Raw genomic sequence first — 17042 nt, 5'->3', positions numbered from 1 at the left:
GCCAGTTCTGTTTTTCCTGAAGACATCTTCGTGAAGAGCCCCGTCCGCTGATCTGAATGGGGAACTATTTTACCTCTGAGACATTTTACGCAAAACGATGCCATCATCATTAACTCACATACTCACATAGTGGAGCTGTATGTTCCTTGGAAAAATTACGGCGGTAGTTTCCCGTTCCTCTCAGCCTCTGGACTATCAACACAACAATCCTATGTTGGCTAACATACAAGGCCATACCAGTCAGTCGTACAGACTAAAAGCCGCTGCAACTATTGAAAAGGCTGTTGCCCCTCTTCAGGAACCATTGATTAGTCCAGACTATCTGCGTATACCTCTTCAAAGTGTTTCCACCTACGGCATGGCTGTTTATATCAGATCATTACTGAATACAGAGAACAAGACTGGTCCTGTCGCTCTTCCCTGGAACCTTGTCTCTGATGAACATTCGGCTTCGAGGAGAACGTACAGTATTTACCGTAAAACTTGTTGGAGCAACTCACACATCTGAGAACCTGTTCTGTACGAGTACGCTGGGACCTTCGTTAACAGTCTGCAGTTGGACTCCGTGTCGCACGCTATGCGGAAAAAGAGCAAGTTTATTTGCGGAGAGCCGCACAGGGTAGCCGCGCGGTCAAGGCGTCTTGTCACGGTTCGCCCGGCTTACCCCATCGGAGGTTCGAATCCTCCTTCGGGCATGGGCATGGGTGTGAGTGTTGTCCATAGCGTAAATTAGTTTAAGTTAGTTTCATTAGTGTGTAAGCCTAGGGGCCGATGACCTAAGTAGTTTGGTCCCATACCACAAATTTCCGAATTTTTATTTGCGGAGAGAAGCTTTTCAGCCTCTGAAACAAGATCAGCGTTCAAGGACCAAGTACAAAACCAAACACGGCCAACAATAAATGGGCCTTGGAGGTCAAGAAGAACACTGCCTCTACCGTTGAGTACTAACTGTTCTGGACACAACTCAAGTTCTCCATATGTCAACAAGTGCTTGTTTCCGGACATGGATGTGTGGGACTTTTTTCTGTTTTGACCAGTACCGTCTCCTGTTTATTAAAACTCTACATTCATCAACATCTACCCATTTCACCTATTTCTCTTCCGTGCCACTCTCGACCAGCGCGCGGGAAAAGACTACCACTTAAATCATCGCCCGCCGCTGTGACCGAGAGGTTCTAGCCACTTTAGTCGGAACCGCGCTGCTGCTATGGTCGCAGGTTCGAAACCTGCCTCGGGCATGGCTGTGTGTGATGTCCTTTGGTTAGTTAGGTTTAAGTAGTTCTAAGCCTAGAGGACTGATGACCTCAGATGTTAAGTCCCATAGTGCTCAGAGCCATTTCAACCATTTCCATGTCCAAAGGAATAGGCACTGGGGCGACTACAGCCGTTATGAAATACATGAAGTGGAAAATCGGGGTTCGAGGCCCGGTCCGACACAAATTTTCATTGTCGTCTTTCCGTTACACACCTGATGGTTGTCCGTGTTTGCAACTACCAGTACATTTCATGTGTTCCATAACGATTGTTGTCGTCACAGTGCCTTGTCCAAAGGAACTTTGCATCATAATTCAGAATAACACAGGCTCTGTAATATCGCATTTATCCGCAATGGGCAATCGACTTTCAAGTAAAATCGTGACAAAAATACCTATAGCCGTCCTTCTGATTGTCACGGCAGTAAACGGCCGTCGTCCCAGAGACGTCCTGCTAAAAGGATGGATATACAAAAGCTTCAGGTAGAATGTCTCACCTGTACGGAAATATACCTGAAGGATCTACGAGTACAGATTGTAGACGCGTAGCTGACAGCACATGGAAGTTTTGGTCTAGCTGTGAATCCTGCTCGGATAGCCTAATGGTAAGGCGACCGCTCACTAGAAGCGGGAAATCCGGGTTCGAGCCCCGGCCTGCACAAATTTTCGTTGTCGTCATTCCATTATACAGCTGGTAGTTCTCAATATTTGTAATTGCAAGTACATTTTATGGATACAGATATCCTGTCCAAATGGTTTTGCAGTCTGTTTTGATCATTTGATCTCTTTACCTGATGATAAATGACAGCATCATCTTCAAGCAATCTAAGAGGGCAGATATTACTTCTGTTTTCTAGATGACTTTTCGTCGATAACTAACAAGGGGAGGCCGCCAATTGTGAAATTCAGATTCGATTCATACTGCGCATAATAAAAGCTCATGGCCAGAGGTGTAATGTGGCAAAGCACCAAGATGCACTTCTCAGCCGTTGTCGAGAAAATCGACAGTTAAAAGAAACCGTTGCGGTGAAATACTCTCTATGATTAATAGTTTTCTACTGCGTCGTGGCGCAACGGTAAGCGCTCGGGTTCGTAATCCGAAGGTCACCGGATCGAATCTCGCGCCGTGCAACTTTTTTTATTATTTGTTTTTTGTAATTCAAATGTATATACCATACGTACAAAAGAAAGAATTTCACCTTCTGATCAACTCTTGGGGTGGGCAAACGAACCCGGTGTTATACGATGAGATGTTCCAGGACGATAAGAAGTTACCAATGTGCACTATAAAAGTCATTCCTCCAAAGTGCACTCCTCTCGTCCAACCGTGTGACGTGTATTTTTACCGGCAGGTAAAAAATTTGATCAAGCACCTTCAAAATTGTTCTTTTTTAATCGAGCGAAACCGTGACATCAACTCCAGAGTCGATTGTATAACAATCCAATCCATCGTTCACCACCAAGTGTCTTCTCCGATTTTTGCCTATATGATACGATACACGTGGTATGCATCAAACCTGACTAACGATAGAACAATTTTTCAGAATGTCAATCAGGTGTCTTTCCCAACAGACAATTTAAAAAAACAATTGTTCTTGTAAAAACGCATCGTTTATCAGATGTGCTCGATGTCGTGCTGTTTTCTGCTTTCCATTTTGCTATAATAACTATCACTCTGGTTCGCGCGGTACTCCAGCTACTTCTGGTCCCTAATTGTTAATTATGTGCGAGTGTATATCGAACTTTTCAATAAATTGTATCCACTTGAATATTATTTGTGATATTGTGTTTTATTTCAAGTATTATTTTTCCACAACAAACGACTTTCAACAATTTATTATATGCATAAATGTTGCAACTGATTGCCGGGAATTATGTGTGTGTGTGTGTGTGTGTGTGTGTGTGTGTGTGTGTGTGTGTGTGTGTACAATTTGAATTACAAAAAACAAATAATAAAAAAAAAGTTGCATGGCGCGAGATTCGATCCGGCGACCTTCGGATTACGAACCCGAGCGCTTACCGCTGCGCCACGACGCTGTAGAAAATCATTAATCGTAGAGAGTATTTCACCGCAACGGTTTCTTTTAACTGTCGATTTTCTCGACAACGGCTGAGAAGTGCATCTTGGTGCTTTGCCACATTACACCTCTGGCCATGAGCTTTTATTATGCGCAGTATGAATTGAATCTGAATTTCACAATTGGCAGCCTCCCCTTGTAAGAACTGTGACCTTTCTGGCAGGAAATCAGGAATCTGGTCGCACAACTGAGGCAATATTCCATAGGCACGTTGTGTGGTTAGAAGACGCTTGTGAGGGGCGCTGTCGAAAGCCTTCTGGATATCTAAAAATATGGAATTAATTTGATATCCCTGTCGATAGCACTCATTACTTCATGAATATAAAGAGCTATTTGTGTTTCAGAAGAATGACATTTTCTGAATCCGTGCTATGTGTCAATAAATCGTTTTCTTCGATGTAATTCATAATGTTCGGACACAGCATATGTTCCAAAACCCTACTGAAAATCGACATTAGTGATATGGGCCTGTAATTCAGCGGATTACTCCTACTTCCCTTTTTGGGTATTCGTGTGTCTTGAGCAATTTTCCAGTCTTTAGGTACGGATCTTTCTGTGAGCGAGCTGTTGTATATAACTGGCTAAATATGGAGCTATATATAATTGCTATATATAGAGCTATTGTATCAGGATACTATGAAAGGAACCTGACTAGTATACAGTCCGGACCGGAGGCCTTGCCTTTATTAAGTGATTTAAGCTGCTTCGTTACTCCGAGTATATCTACTTCTATGTTTCTCCTCTGGGTAGTTGCTCTTGATTGGAATTCAGGAATATTTACTTCGTCTTCGTCGGTGAAGAAATTTCGGAAAATCGTGTTTAATAAGTCTGCTTTAGTGGGAATGTCTTGAGTGACTTCACCGTTGTTATCGCGCAGTGAAGGTATTGACTGCGTCTTGCCACTGGTGTGCTTTATGTATGACCAGAATATCTTTGGGTTTTCTGCCATATTCCAAGACAGAGTTTGGTTGTGCAAATTATTAAAAGCATTTCACAATGAAGTACGCGCTATTTCGAACTTTTGCAAAACTTTACCAATCTTGGGGATTTTGCGTTCTTTTAAATTTGGCATGCTGCTTTCGCTGCTTCTGCAACAGCGATCTGACCCGTTTTGTGTACCATGGGGGATCAGTACCATCACTTATTAATTTATGTGGTAGATATCTGTCAATTACAATCGATATAATCTCTTTGAAATCAATCCACATCTTTTCTGCGCTTACATGATCAGATCTGAAGGAGTGAAGACTGTCTCTTAATAAGGCGTTAAGAGGATTTTTATCAGCTTCTTTAAATAGATATACTTCGCGTTTCTTTTTGATGGTTGTAGGTGTTACGTCAGTCAGCCTAGCAGCAACTGCCTTGTGGTCGCTAATCCCTATATTCGTCACGATACTCCCTATTTGTCCACGATTATTTATTACTAAGAGGTCAAGTTTGCTTTCGCGCCCATTTACATTTCGAGTGGGCTCATGAAGTAATTGCTCAAAATAATTTTCTGACAAAGCATTCAGTACAATTTCCAATGATGTTTTATGTCTGCCGCCGGCTTTTAACGTATAATTTTTCCAGCATATCGAGGGTAGACTGAAGTCACCACCGACTATAACTGTAAGAGTGGGGTACCTATTTGAAATGAAACTCAATTTTTCTTTGAGCTATTCAGCAACTATATCTTTTGAGTCGGGGGGTCGGTATAAAGATCCCATTAATAGTTTAGTCCGATTGTCAAGTATAACCTCTACCCATACTGTTTCGCGGGAACTATCTATTTCAATTTCACTGGAAGGTAAACTACTTCTGACGGCAATAAATACTGCACCACCAATTGTATTTAATCTACCCTTTCTGAACACTGTTAGATCGTTTGAAAAAATTTCGGCTGAACTTATTTCCAGCTTTAGTTCTGGTTCTTTCCCAACACAGCTACGACGATTTACAACAACAATACCGATCGTTTCTACAACTACCTTATTGTGTTTTACCTGCCACCTTTTAGACGGACGCTATTTCTGTGGTTCCCTGAGACCCTCTAACCTAAAAAACCGCCCAGTCCCTTCCACACAGCCCCCGCTACCCATGTAGCCTCTTCCTGTGTGTAGTGGACTCCTGACCTATTAAGCGGAACCCGGAAACCCATCACCCGATGACGCAAGTCAAGGAATCTTCGCCTACACGGACACAGAACCGCCTGAGCCTATGATTCAGACCCTCCACTCGGCTCTGCGCCTAAGGGCCACAGTCGGTTCTATCGACGATGCTGCAGATGGCGAGCTCCGCCTTAATCTCCCAAGCAAGACTGGCAGTCTTTACCATTTCCGCTTGTCGCCCGAAAGCAGAGAGAATCTGCTCCGATCCAAAGCGACACACGTCATTGGTACCGACATTGCAGTTGGCTGCATGCTGTAATCTTCATGGCATCCAGAAGCACCCTTTCCACATCCGGAATGACTCCTCCCGGTATGCACGCGGAGTGCACACTGGCTCCCTTCCTCTCTTTGGCAGCCATGTTCCTAAAGGGCCCCACTACGCGCCTAGCGTTGGAGTTCCCAGCTACCAGCAAACCCACCCTCTGTGAATGCCCAGACTTGCGGGCCGAGAAGCTTCCTCTGGAACGGGGTGGACGACTGCATCCGGCTTAGAGACTTCGTCAGCCACAGATAACGCCCGAAACCTGTTCGTCAAATGAACCGGGAAGGCCCTACACTGGGCCCCTCGGAAAGTTTTTCGCTGCTTGCCAGACTTTGGAATGGTCTCCCACTCGACTACGGGTGAGGGGTCAACCTCGGTGCAGGCAGTACCCGGGGCGGCCACAGCAGTGGACCGAACGGGGGACACGTGGGACATGCTCGACCACAAAGTAGCCGTTTACCGTGACGTTTTTGCTTCTAGTATCGTGTTGTTTCATCTGTATGCGTTTACGCCATTAATTTTGATATACCCTGTAGAGGGACGATACATTTCAAATGGAAAAGAGAGTTCAGTTTTTTGTTTTTTTTTTAACTTAATACTAATTTTGTGTCTTCTGGATCAATATTGAAATGCCGTTGCTACTATACAGGTGTGAAAATTTCTTAAATGTCTACGGTAACTAGGCTGCTTTAGAAAGAAAACTGTCTGGCAAAACAGATTGTTGCCAAGATCCAAGTTTGATCGAAGTTAAAGTTGGTACTGCTGAATACAAACTGCAGATTTACCACTTTCTTTTCAAAATGTAAACAGTAGATGACTATTATAAAGTAGTAGCATTAGTACAACGTCTGACAATGAAGTTCTTTGAATAGTCCTGTAACATTAACGTAGATGAACTATGAACTAGTTATCTTACCGTCCTTCGAAATAGTCACCTCGGATAACTATGTGCTGCTGAGCTCTGCGTTACATGTCCTGAAAACTTTGCACGAAGTCTTCCTTTGGGATGGTGTTCAAAACCCGTGTCACGTTTCGTTGTATGTCAGGAATACCGTCAATTCTCTTTTCTTCTCAAAGAGAGTTTGAGTCGAGGGGATAGGAAGAAGTCTGGAGAATTGAGATCCGACGAGTACGGTGGATGTTCATGTTGCACCATCGCCTTTTTTGCCAGGAACGGTTGGGCGATATTGGCTGCGTATGGGTGAGCGTTGCCGAGAACAAAAAACCAGGAACCTTGTTATGTATACTGGGGTCGTACCCTGCGTGGACGTTGCATGAAACGGATCAAAATTTCGACGTACCGTGCAGCGTTCAACGTCGCTCCCTCTGGTAGAAATTGCTTGTGGATAATGTCTTCACTGTCGAAAAACGTGATGAGCATCGTTCTGAAAGGTGATTTTTTGGCGGGGACCTTTGCCCGACGAGATGTTGTCGCAGAAAGCCGTTCCTTGTTTTGCTTTTCATCCTCAGTGACAACACAGTTCAAGAAACTGGGCGTCGCATCCACCGTTTCGACAAAAACCTGTGAAGCCTCTAAACGTGGCTGCTTCTGATTGTCAGTCAAGTGATGTGGCACAAGACGACAACACGTTTTGCTCTTCCATAAATCCTGGGTAAGGATTTGTCGCACGGATTCACAGTTCATGTGCATTCATCCGCTATCATGCACAATTAATTCACGGTCGTTCGTGATTAATGTCCTCACTTTCTCAATGTTTTCGACATTGACGGCAGTCGCCGGTCGTCCGCTACGGGGATTGTCAGAAACACTTACCCTGCCTTCTCGTAAACGGGCGAACCACCCGTACACACACTTCATGGACAGTGCTTGATCCCCATAAACACGTACCAGCATTGGATGCGTTTCTTTCGGTGCCTTGCCAAGCTTAAAACAAAACTTTAAATTGATCCTTTGCTTGTTCATTGTCCTGTGCTCATTTCAGAACCAACGCAGTAAACAAGCCCTTCGTCCTACATGTCTAACACGGAACACAGGCGATGCTCAACTGAACTACGGCGGGAGCAGGTTGTCAACACCGGCCGCTACGCAGCTGCAGCGTTGTGAGTCGCCAGTGTTGCCCGATCGACCGTTCTGACTCCATTCACCGACCTTTGTTGTCAGAGGTTGCATATTTACTTGAAGAAATACAGGAAACAGACAATTTTTATGTGTCTTTATGCACAGCAATGTAAACAGCTCTGGGTAGAATGTTTCTCGAATCGTATATTTACATGTGATTTGCAGTTATGGCTTTTACTTCCGTTCTGTGCTTAATAAGCCCTTGTTTGACATTACTGTAGATCATTATTATAACAGTAAACACACCAAGTGAGACACCTACGTTGGACGTCGCATTCTATCACTAGTAGAGCACTTCCCAAGGGCCTATCACAGAGTGGTATATCGGCGGATAGATCACACAGATTCTAGTAAAGTGGCTTTCTGCAGTTGACAGAGGATATTTTATAAATGCTAATGGTTTTCAAGTGCCAACTAAAGTTTTTGCTCACTGTTCCCGGAGTTTGGAGGTCTACTAAAACCACTGTAAGTTCTTTACGCCAGAGTCGCTGTATTTTGATTTTCTACTCCTCGCAGCTGGCAAGTATTTCAGTTTTTTTTTCGACGATTCTGCTATGACCTATGACGGAATCCACACTTCTTTTCTATACAGTTTTGATGTGTGATGTATTGTGTTCCGACATTCGATCTGTCTAAAGTCAGAAGCCTCACAGTAATTTGCCACTTTCGCTTTCGAACATTTCCTCTGACGTGTCGTCCGATCACCTCTTTGCTTCCGGCAAATACTGTTTGTGGCGAAAGTTCCAGAGGATAATTCGTGGCACACCGACTCCGCTCGTAATCCGTCGTGGCGACCTTTTTGCAACAGATCAAGATATGGGCAGATGTTTTGTCAGCTTCTTTGGAGAGCCTGCGCTTTGGATGTTTTACTGCTTTCTAGATTCTGTTTTTGATGGCGCTAGTTCTGATGGCTTGTTCAAATGGTTCAAATGGCTCTAAGCACTATGCGACTTAACATCTGAGGTCATCAGTCCCCTAGACTTAGAACTGCTTAAACCTAACTAAGGACATCACACACATCCATGCCCGAGGCAGGGTTCGAACCTGCGACCGCAGCAGCAGCGCGGTTCCGGTCTGAAGCGAATAGAACCGTTCGACCACAGAGGCCAGCTGATGGCTTGTTCCTGTGAAGTAAAAGTCGGTAGTTCAGTTTACTTCTATAGAGATCCGTTTGCCAGCCAGACCTAGGTATTGTATTTACCCGTTTTGTCTTCTATCTTCTCCAAAAGCTACCCATGCCATGCTTTATTGCACCTTCTTTTGGGCATGTTTATGGGATGTAGAATACAGCGTGAATCACCGAAACTTACATATGGAATATTGCAGAAATGGAAGATGCTGTTGATGTGCGGTTTTCACGGAATGGATTGGTAGTCAGGAGCTCGTATTGTTAGCCAATTAACACACTGTAACAATACTTAGAAAGTGTATTTACTGTGCATACATACGCTTGTTTAAATGGAACGATGTCTATTGACGCTAACAGATTAAAATTAGTGTAAATCAGAATGTCATTGTTGTTTGTTGCAGGATTCAAGCGCGAGTCGTTTACGAAATATCGTATTTTGAAAAGTTTCCACACCGACACTTGTTTCGAAGTTCAGCTTGCGTAATTGCTACATACTGTGCTGTGTTTGTTTCCAGTGTACTTCTGTTTTCCTTGAGTCCATTACGACTTGGTACGCAGCCACAGTCCAAAGAGTAGGTCGTGAATGGACGACGGGACTTACTAACACAGAGACAAGCCAACATGCTCATTGTATATGGAGAGCGTAGCAAGAACGCAGTTCGTTCTTGTACGGTGAAAATTAATGCCCCCAAAATTTTTATGTCTAAATAAAACAAACTGTATTAACACTCTACATTTTTATTATTCATGTCTATATACAGTATTTGTTTCTCAAAGTAGTTATCCTGACCACGAACACATTTTTCTCGCCTGCCGTTGTGGCCGAGCGGTTCTAGGCGCTACAGTCGCTGGTTCAAATCCTGCCTCGGGCATGAATGTGTGTGATGTCCTTAGGTTAGTTAGGTTTAAGCATATGTAAGTCTAGGCGACTGATGACCTCAGATATAAAGTTCCATAGTGCTCAGAGCCATTTGAACCATTTTGAACATTTTTCACAACGAGAGACCAGTTTGTTGATACCTCTACTATAAAATGTCTGGGTTTGTTGATGGAGCGACAAGTATCAAACTCAAGGCCTCCAAGGTGTTCTTTAAGCTTTGGAAACAGATAACAATTGGATATGGCCAGGTGGGGACTGTATGGAGAACAATCGAAGACAGTGAACCCAGGACTTCGTCGCGCTACAGATGTTGCGGCGGTCGTGTGTGGACTGGTGTTGTCATGCTGAAGAAGACCCTGCTTCATGTGTGGAACAACGTTTTCTGCAGGTAGAAATTCGGTTACTGCATTTGAACAGTTCTCGGGTATCCGACCTGGTAGCGTCGTAATTTCTCCACAATATTTCGGCAGACGTACACACTGCCCTCTTCAGGTGGTTCCTGACGAATGCTGTGCTGTTCCTCTCGCCGCCCTATAGATACTAGCCGTTACCCCCTCCACAGTTCCACTCCTGGTGTCTTTGGTGCGGCCGGCGCGGCGGCTGCTGGAGGTGGTGGGGGAAGCGGCGCCTGGGTGTGAACTGGGGTCTGCAGTCTCCCTACTGCCCCCGTCGGGGGCGGTCCTCGGTCTCTAGGACCGCATCTTTCTCTCCAGGCTGAGTCCAGGGTTCCAAGCCTGACTAAGTTGAAGGCCGCTGCCTTTATTAATTACATCGTCCTGTAGTCGGATTTCGATGGCTTCTTTGGTAACGCAGTCCCAGAAGTAGGAGGATTGACAGAGTATTTTTGTTGTTTCATAGTCCATAGTATGGCCAGTATTTATACAATGGTCAGCCACGGCTGATTTAGTGGCCTGGCGTAATGCGGTGTTGCGCTTGTGTTCGTGGCACACCTCTCTTCTACAGTGCGGACTGTCTCCCCAATGTATGATTTTCAGCACTGACAGGGAATTTGATAAACGCCTGGTTTTCGAAGGCCTACGTCATCTTTCACTGAACCCAGTAGAGTCAACGTTTTTGCAGGGGGTCGGAATACACATTTCACATTGTGTTTCCCCAGGATTCTACCGATTTTTCTAGAGGTGTTTCCGACAAACAGAATGCTCTGCAATGACTTGTGTTCTTCTGTTTCTTCTTCTTGCCCTCTTGGCGCAGTCTGTCTGAGTGCGTGTATTATTTGCGTCTGGTTGTACCCATTTTTCCGAAATGTTGTTTATAGGTGCTGCAGTTCTACTGGAAGGCTCTCCTGATCGCAGATCGATCGTACCCTGAGAACAAGTGTGTCGGGCACATTTTAACATTTCAACATCCACCAGCGAATGGCTACAAAGCCGAAATTATGACTGTGTAAAGTAAATGAACAATGAAAAATCAAATGACGGAAATTTATTTCAAAGTCCGCTCCATTAGCTGAACGGTCAGCGCATTTGATTGCCACGCACGGGGGCCCGGGTTCGATTCCCGGCTGGGGTGGGAGATTTTCTTCCCTCAGGGACTGGATGTTGTACAGTCCACGTCCTTATTTCATTCCCATTGTCGACGCGCAGGTCGTCCAGTATGGCATCGCACTCAATAAGAACTGCACTTGGCGGCTGAACTTCCCGGATGGGAACTCCAGGCAACTGACTCCATAAGCTCATTTCCATTTCCATTTTTTCAAAAAAATTGCACATGACTCTGGTCCCCCACGAAGGAAAGATTTCATTTCAAAAGAAAGTTACAGGACACACACAAAAATGACGTATTAGAGAATAGAATATCTCTCCAGGTTTCGATTTATAATACCCGCAGTGACAACTAGGGGCTAGGCGCGTCACAACACATTCCGCTCCATATTCCTGTATCGAATTAGTTCGCGACTGCAGCAGGCAACTGAATGAACGCAAGCGTGTTGCTTCGGTTCCTGCACGGGCAATTCGCGCCAGCGAATTATAGGACCTATTGACGTTTGCCACGTCACAAACGGTGACCGAATGAGAGCTGAAAACCTGAAAAGATGCTGTCTTCGATGATAAATGCCTGTTTCGTGAATGTCCTGCAGTTTTCATGCAGTCCTCTTCTGAAAGCTCAGAGGTACTTACAGGATGACAATTAGTGAACTCTATGAAAAAAAGACATAAATTAGTTACAAACTACGGCGTACACACATTTCATTCAACAAGCAAACGTCACTACAGATATTTGAACTTAGGTTATGACATGTTCGATATGCCTGCTATCATTGGCGGTGATGTGGCACAGACGAATAGCGAAATTCTGCATGACCCGCTGAAATGTCGGAAAATCGACGCTATCGATGACCTCCTAAATGGCTGTTTTCAGCTCAGCAATGATTTTGGGGTTATTGCTGTACACTTTTTCTTTAATATAGCCCCACGAAAAGGAGTCGCATGTATTCAGATCCAATATTGCGGCACAATCGGGGCCCATGCCAGTGGCCTCTGGGTGCCCCAGAGCCAGAATGCGGTCCCCAAAGTGCTCCTCCAGGACGTCACTCTCCTGCCCCGATGGGATCGAGCTCCGTCTTGTATAAATCACATCTTGTCGAAATCAGTGTCATTTTTAACAATGGGGATGAAATCATCTTCCAAAACCTTTACGTACCGTTCGGTAGTCAACGTACCATCGAGGAATACCGCACCGATTATTCCGTGACTGGACATTTCACACCACACAGTCAACCGTTCCCCCCCATGAACCATGGACCTTGCCGTTGGTGGGGAGGCTTGCGTGCCTCAGCGATACAGATGGCCGTACCGTAGGTGCAGCCACAACGGAGGGGTATCTGCTGAGAGGCCAGACAAACGTGTGGTTCCTGAAGAGGGGCAGCAGCCTTTTCAGTAGTTGCAAGGGCAACAGTCTGGATGATTGACTGATCTGGCCTTGTAACAATAACCAAAATGGCCTTGCTGTGCTGGTACTGCGAACGGCTGAAAGCAAGGGGAAACTACGGCCGTAATTTTTCCCGAGAGCATGCAGCTTTACTGTATGATTAAAACATGGACGGTAAATAGTTTGGACAAGAAGAGAATAGAAGCTTTTGAAATGTGGTGCTACAGAAGAATGCTGAAGATTAGATGGGTAGATCACATAACTAATGAGGAAGTATTGAATAGGATTGGGGAGAAGAGAAGTTTGTGGCACAACTTGACCAGAAGAAGGGATCGGTTGGTAGGACATGTTCTGAGGCATCAAGGGATCACCAATTTAGTATTGGAGGACAGCGTGGAGGGTAAAAATCATAGGGGGAGACCAAGAGATGAATACACTAAGCAGATTCAGAAGGATGTAGGTTGCAGTAGGTACTGGGAGATGAAGAAGCTTGCACAGGATAGAGTAGCATGGAGAGCTGCATCAAACCAGTCTCAGGACTGAAGACCACAACAACAACAACAAAGTCAACCGTTTAGCAAGAAGAGACTTCTCGATCACGAAATGCGAATTCCCAGTCCTCCAAGTGCACCAATTTTCCTTGTTGACGCACCCATCCAAATGAAAGGGGGCTTCGTCGCCAAACCAAACCACGCATGCGCATATATTTTCCATCATGCCCCATGGCCAACCGTGCAGTTTGAACGTCCTAAAGCAAACCGTTGAGACGTTCTGACGATTTTATTTCATACAGTTCAATAATTGTCACCCTGTATTAATAACCCTGCATATACAGTTTCTAATACTGCTTTACCTGATGGCATTGGGTGCTGGCATAAAACGACACAGTAAATCAGTCTGAAACTCATGCAAGCCTCAGTATGAATGAGCCGGCCGTTGTGACCGAGCGGTTCTAGGCGCTTCAGTCCGGAACTACGCTGCTGCTACGGTCGCAGGTTCGAATCCTGCCTCGGGCGTGGATGTGTGTGATGTCCTTAGGTTAGTTAGGTTTAAGTAGTTTCAATTCTAGGGGACTGATGATCTCAGATGTTAAATCCCATAGTGCTCAGAGCCATTTGAACCATTTAAATATGAATGAATGAAAATTAGAACGTTTGCTGATAAAAACACATGCCTTATTCAGTTGTAAGTTTTGTTTCGTGTGTAAGTGTGCTTTGTTTCCTCCATACCTCATTCTATAAAACTGACATGAGTAGATCCCTAGCCAACAAACAACATTCCCTAGGTGAGCTATCGCCGCAACACTTCATAAAGGCAACGACTGTTAGGTGTTAGAGTAAAAACGACTGGTAGGTGTGTTTTACTGCCCGATCGTGTGTCTGGCAACGGCGCTCAGCCTATGGAAAAGAAGTAATAATATATTCGTTTGTACAGATTTCTTGCTCTAGGGGAAGATCGACTAACACTGGACATATAAGCTTTTTCGAAATAATAAAATTATTTGTGGGTTGTATTGGAACATTCTTCGCGCTAAACAATAGTCTACAGCTTCTGTCCTTATCGAAGATAAAATTGAGACTCGTTTGTCTCCAGGAAAATGTCATTCCATCAGATCAGTAGATCAGATCACCCAAGCCTGAGGTACAGGCAGGATTTCCCCATAATGTACAAAGCTGGGATGCTATTCCAATATCGGAGAGCTTCGGCAATACTGACGATTTAAGAAGGGGAACATGGGCTGAAGGTGTGAACTGAAGTTTGTGTTAGGGAGGTCACTCGACTAGCTGCGATAAAGGAGAGTTGCAGTGATGTAGTGGTTAGCACATCTGCATGGCAAGCAGGAGACCTGGGTTCAAGTCTCGGACTTGGCACAACATTTAGTTCGTTTCTTCAGATCTATCCTTATCGAAGATAAGTTGAGACTCGTGTCTCTAGGAAAATGTAACTTCCCAGATCATTAGTAAGATATGTTACTTAACCCATACATACTACAAAAATGTATGTGTGTGCGTTCCACATCTCCTGCTAAACCACTGACCGATATCAACCAAACTTGGTACACATATTCCTTACTGTCAACCAGAAATCGCTGTCGGGTAAGAACCACCTGCCTATCATAGTTCAGGAGATCCGACATCATAAACAATAAGAAGCGTGAAAAACTGCCACATCATACACCACATTTAAATTTATTACTTTCTTGTTACTAACGTTCTTCATTGTACCTCCTGGACATGTAACTAGTAATAATGTTTGTGATCAGTTAAGAGTTAAATGAAGACTACAGAGAATTTGTATTTTGCTTATTACATCTCTCCATTTGAATACTCTCAATTTTTGAACATTACACATATTTCTTTCTATGACTGTTCAATAATTTCAAAGGTGTTTTCATGAATACATGAATTGAAAGTAGCAGTATTATACTAAAAATACGGTTCAGTTTTTGTTTTCGTTTCTAATAGAAAACTGGCAAAATGAGTGTCTGCGCAATGCCAGGTTTGTCAGCTAGTAAAATTATAAAACTCGATGTCATAAGAATGCACTTTTGTTGATTTTTGAATACTTCTTCCACGTTTTGCAGTATATTCATTAACATTTTATGACTATTGTACTTCACATGGAATAGTAATGTGAAAACAAGTCATATTTTAACTGAATCGTAAATAGTTATAAAACTGGACTTGTCCATCAGCATGCCTAGTTTATTAAGCAGTTTGTCATCATTATTTCAGGGTAAGGTGCTATTTAAATTTTGAACATGATCGTACAGTACTGTTTTTCGTTCATAACTGAATGTTATTGGAACAAACAGGGTTGCCACTTCTTCATTTCCCGATAAAGCTATAAGTCTATCACCTATGCCTCTTCTTGGAACTAAATTATTTCTCACTTGATTCACTGTCTGTCATTTCAAGAATTCTGACTTTTTCTAGGGCTTCATTATGTTATTTTCATCACATTTATGTTGTGTCTTCTCCATCTTGGTCTGTAAAAAAACACGGAAAAAATTGAGTTTATATACCGTCTATTTTGTCCGGTACGAGGTTTAATTGCTTTTTACGATTCAGAACAAATGTACTGCTGTCGTCTTTAACATTCCCATTGTTGTTGCTCTGACCAGACATTGTGACAGGATTAATATCAGTTGTATGTAAATATACAATAAATGTCTTATATTTACGGGAATCGGCAAAATGCCGCGAGTAAAGACGATAATGGGCAAGGAGCAGTACATTCACAGCGTGTGGATAAATTGAGAATTTGGGTCTCAAAAATGTTCAAATGTGTGTGAAATCTTATGGGACATAATTGCTAAGTCATCAGTCCCTAAGCTTACACACTACGTAACCTAAATTATCCTAAGGACAAACACACACACCCATGCCAAACGGAGGACTCGAACCTCCGCCGGGATCAGCCGCACAGTCCATGACTGCAGCGCCTTAGATCGCTCGAATTTGGGTCTAATGGGAAGCCTGGTAGGATAGTTGTCCATGCAGTTCCAATGTTCAGTGTCTCCGGATCGTTCACTGGCCAGTACATCTGCCTCGTAAACAGGAGACCCAGATTCGAATCCCTGTCTGGCACAAATTTTCATCTTTCCCCATTGATTTCAATCAATGCCTTCTCGCTGCCAATGCCTGTAATTCCTTTTTGTCTGGTGTCTTTTCTTTTGGACACACACACATTTTAAGTTGACAAACCAGAATAATTCGAAAAATAAGCTTCACACGAAAAAATGTGTAGAATCCAAAGTTGATTATTTTCGAGGGGGACATGTGCTGGTGCTAAAATTAGCCCGCCAACCTAGTCCCCCGGGGGACTGGGGCGGGAGGCAACTTTAAAATTTCAAATGGGAACCCCCATTCTTTATTGCATAATCATATTCTACATAAGAAACTACGTACATCTTGTCTTAAATACTTGTTTTGATTCTTGATACTTGGCTCTGTAATTCAAGAAAATCCTTGTTCTCATTTTTGCTTGGAAAATGGTTACGGACTCACTGGAAACAAGCGCCCCGAAATTCATTTACTTGCAAGTATTTGCAAATAAACAACAATAAAACGAAACCAATCGTTCCTTTTCAGGATCACCAAATCTTAAACGGGATATACGAATACGTTCATCTTTAGTTAGCGAGTAGGTTAGTCTTTTCTTCAGTTAGTCTATTATTTTATTTACTATGTGAGTTAATGAGTTCACTCGTTAGTGAGTTGGATGTTTGGTTAGTTAGTTAGCTAGTCAGACGATTTGTTTCATAATGAAAAGTTGTGTGACCTCATGACCAGGAAACAAACAAAACTTATCCGAATCT

Source organism: Schistocerca piceifrons, chromosome 9 (genome assembly GCF_021461385.2).
Source record: "Schistocerca piceifrons isolate TAMUIC-IGC-003096 chromosome 9, iqSchPice1.1, whole genome shotgun sequence".
In the NCBI taxonomy this organism is placed as follows: Eukaryota; Metazoa; Arthropoda; class Insecta; order Orthoptera; family Acrididae; genus Schistocerca; species Schistocerca piceifrons.
This window is presented reverse-complemented; position numbering follows the sequence as displayed.